The following is a 4462-nucleotide window of genomic DNA, read 5'->3' on the forward strand; positions in this document are numbered from 1 at the left end:
GGCATCTTAATTTTAAAATGTTGTGTTTGTTGGTTTATCAGCAGCAGCCGTGCTTTTGACACATATTGTCACTTTTGAACCAACAACAGGAAACAAGCCTGCCTCTTTAAGACTTTTTTTTTTTATTATTTTTTTTTTTTAATTTTATAAATGGTACTACTAGTTGCCCAAAAAAATGAACATGTTTCAGTTTGGGGGATTGTTTTTCTTAATTAACAACTAAAAATATTTCTATCCTCCTGTGAGGTAAGGAATTGACAATTTATACGTGAGGAATTGCAATAAATTTCTATGCAGGCTGGGCACCTAAATACCTTTGAGGATCTGGGGCTACATAGGATCGCAGGAAAGTAAGGCTGGAAGGGAACTTGTAAGGTCACCTGGTCCCCTCCACTCAGGGCAGGACCACCCCTGACTAAACCATCCCAGCAAGTGTCTGTCCTGAAAACGTCCAGGGATGGAGACTGAACAGCTTCTCAGCACAGCCCGTTTCAATGCCCAACCTCACAGTCAGGAAGTTCCTAACAATCTCCAACCTCCATTTCTTCTGCTGCAGTTTGAGGCCATTGCTTCTAGTGCCGTCTCCTACAACCACGGAGAAAAGCCCATCCCCATATTGTCTCTATAGTCCCCGTTCAAGTATTTGAAGACTATTAACCAATCTCCCCATAATCTTTCCATACCAAACATGATTTGAGCAAATGTCTGCAGCAGAGCTTCGGATCAGAGACTAGCCTTGTATGGCATAGGATAGTCATATTTCTACACCTAATTTTATCTTGCATTTCTTCTCATATAACCTTGCCCTCTGCCTGCGGAGGCGGCGGCGGGGGGGGTTGTGAAACATTCACTGAGCAGTAAGGTGGCATTTTATACTCACTTTCCGTTGGGCAAAGTAGAGGGCTGTTACAAATTTGAACTCTGGCGAAGAAGTCCGTCCTCGCTCTTCCAAGTTCTCAGCTTCAGATGCACAGCAACTTCTTGCCAGAGACATGGAGCCAGGGATTTCCAAACCTCAATGCATGAGCTAATATAATTTGAACCAGGAGGCAAGGCTCTGGGGCTGAGGGCTCTTGCAGATGCAGATGAGTACAAAAGGGGAGCTGTAAATACTTGCCCAAGAGGCTTACAGCAGTAGATACTGCGGTGGTACTAATGAGGAGCTTGCTGACAGGTGTAAATTGTTGCCTGTTGCCAGGTGTGACAGGCTGAACGAGGGCAGAATACCTCTGAGTAACAGCAGCACTGCAGCGGCAAGGCAAAACTCTGTTCAGCTTCACAATGGCGCCACATTTTACCAGCAGAGGATCTGAACCCCTAATAACCACCAGACTTTTTAAAAACTAATTTTGGGTTCAACTTATTGTAACAGCCACCAAACCTGGTATTATCACAGTCTAATACTCAGAAAGAAAGGAAAACATCCAATTCAATTGGAAAAGGTATTAAGAAAAAAACATTTTTACTAATGAAACAATTCCTTTCCCCACTCCACTTTAAATTAAAATGTGCTCTTTAAATTCAAAACAATGCTAAGGCATATAATATGCCATGTACCCACTTTCCATTCCTCTCCTGCACAGTAATTGTGTCTGAGGTTATCATTTATATTGAAGATCATCCTGGAGTTAGTTAATTGGGCCTGAAGCTCTATAAAAATAATTCAAAATGGGCAATTGCTAATAAATGTAAAGCCTTACAATTTGTTTAATCTTTGGAACAATTCAAAAGGCTAAAAAAGTCACCTGTCTTTACTCCTAATGTTACAGAAGAGGGAAATGTTTAAGCCTTGCAGTATCGGGTTATTGCATTAACGTATGGTCATTTATGTTTCAAAGTGAAAAATGAGAGTCCTGGCATTTGTGGAGCGCCAGCCAGGTCCATTTTTAAAGCAAGGCAAGATTCACTAAACATGTTGATAGCATTGTAACGCAGCCCATTTTACAAGCCACAGAGGGAATGTTTCCATAACTCTTTCTCTGGGTGATTTCTCTAAGGTTATTAAAGCCTTATTTAATTACTGGATCAAGAAGGTGGCCTAGTATTTACAACCAAAGCCAGTCAAGCTGGTCAGGGCCTCAGCAAACTTACCCCACCATGGGAAGTGACATCCACAAAAAGGTTATTTTGGAAGAGAGTAAGACTCACTCCTGTGTAGACAATTAGTGCGAGGCCTGCAAGCTACTTAACACCCTCCAAACGTGGAGTTTAGTGCAGTTATATTCTCATCCTCAACTGAAGGCTGCCATGGTATAAATGTTAAATGCTTGCGCCCTCCACACCCTAGAAAAGACTCATCTTCCCACTTACGTTATTTCAGTCTAACTCTACAGTCTCCATTTGCACAGAGGGCATATTTTAATAATTTATAAAGGGCTTGTAGATGTTTTAATCATGGTTATTCATTGCTAATGAGTTTTATATGTGGCTTACAATAGTTTATAAGTACTCATAACACCTCCCTCACATCCACGGCCAATTGCTGAGTGGGGGGGAGGGAGGGAGGGGGTCCCCCAGCAGCCGATCGCTGAGCCCAGAAATGTCAATGGTGGAACCAGCGGCAAAAATAGAAGTGCTGCTGGGGGACCGAATACCCTTCTGGAGGGCCCGGCTGGCACCCCCCTATCCCCCCAGTGCCCACCTCGTCAGTACGCCACTGCTTGAACCACTGGAGGCAGGTTTTCATTAGTGTGGGACTCACTTCAAGAAACTTTCCCAGTGATTTTCAAAACCTGGCCCTTTATTTTTATGTCTTAATGACAGTGAACCTTATTGAAAACCTGCTTTTGGGGTCCTAATGGCTCCTGAAAACTCACCGTGCAACGCCATGTGCATCATGTGTCTCCACTACCGAGTGTTAACAAAAGGTGCCAAACTGATCAACCTGGAGAATGATGCTATCTATCCATGCAGTAGGTACAGCATGGCCAGCAGCAGTTCAGGCTTTTCCCGTGCTGCCCCACCAATATGCTTTTATTCCTGAGCTGGAGCATATACACGTGGGAAGACTGTTCAGTCTCCAAGGCACAAAGCAAACCTTTGGCTCAGCTGCTGAAAAAGGTCAATGAGGCTATTTTGTAGTGCCAAGAGTGATGGGGGTTTGTGATGTGTACATCTGCCCAGGAGAGCCTGGACTAGCATCACCAGCTAATTGTTACACATTGCCACTAGCCAACTTGGGCTGGCTTCAGAGCAAACTGGATTCAAAACTAAGGCCTCGGGTGACAAGCTCGGTCAAGGCATTTCCATTGTTTTACCTGGTCAGGCAGATATTTAATTGAAATAATGAGGAAGTCAGGCATGATTCCAACCAAGGGACATGCAGCTGCAGTTCATTAAGAGACTGCTTTAAAAACACAAGTCACTCCTGTAATGCTGGGAATTGTACCTTTCAATGGTTTTGCACAGATTTAAGTTTGGGGGGCAGATCTGCAGAAGCGTGCAGTCTGTTAAGCAGAGGGAGCTGAAATGGTGTGAATTCCAGCACATTGGTGTTTTACGCTGGGGTAACACAATGCAACCATGGACCTTTTCTTACGTGAGCCCTATTACACATTCAACACAATTACATACAATCATGTATACACAGAAATATGTAATAACTCTGTGAATATGTACTTATGCACATACAGACAAATCACATACACACATACTATCTGTGTATAGATACCTAGTTATGTATACGGCATATAAATACACACCCTGTAGTTATGAATCATACTCTGCCCTGGAGTACACCTAGCACAATGCCGGACTGCAGAAGTCTATGCAGAACTCACCAGCCAGACTTATAAAACGTGATTTCACTCAAACCAGCTGCTTTGAACAGGCACCAACAATAATTGGGGGCATCGTTTTGAGATCATTAAGACATTTACCCTTAGTACCTGGCTGCACCTGCCAAGCAGTCCTGGCCAGCCAGAACAGCCTGGAAACTGGGCCCTGCCTCTCTGAATTAATACAGGAGAGTTTTCTGGGAAGCTGAACAACAGACAGGGAAAAGCAAATGCACAGAGAAGGGGAGAGCTCTTTTATTGCTGGTCTCCAAAATAAACTCCCTTCGCATATGAATGACAGCAAGAGCTCCATCTAGCCAACACTTGCTTCTGTGGCTGCTGACCCACAAAAGCTCCATTGATCCTTTGGGTTTTGCCGGTGTGTAGGCTTGTCACAATGGCATGCGTGATACAGGGTCCCTTTGGTTACAGGGTATGGCAATGAGGACAAAAACAGACGTACATAAATAGCTCAATAAATCGCCTACTAGATTTATTCTTGCGAACTGCAAAATTTAATAACACTGCGTTTTGTTATGTTATAATGCAACAAAAGATCCTCAGTTTGCAGAACAGAGCAGAATTCAGTCATCCATGACTGTTACCAAAGCACTTAAACTCATGCCCAAATGATTTATGGAATAGGACGAGGCTTCAGCAAATGTCTGAGTGCTTTGCTGGACTGT

General features: G+C 43.5%; 1 pseudogene; it reads right to left on the reverse strand.

The window, feature by feature from the left end:
* Positions 1-1143, reverse strand: part of LOC102378194 — a 14664-nt pseudogene extending 13521 nt beyond the window's left edge.
* Positions 1144-4462: the final 3319 nt, after the last annotated feature.

This window comes from Alligator sinensis, unplaced genomic scaffold (assembly GCF_000455745.1).
Source record: "Alligator sinensis unplaced genomic scaffold, ASM45574v1 scaffold2239_1, whole genome shotgun sequence".
Lineage (NCBI taxonomy): Eukaryota > Metazoa > Chordata > Crocodylia > Alligatoridae > Alligator > Alligator sinensis.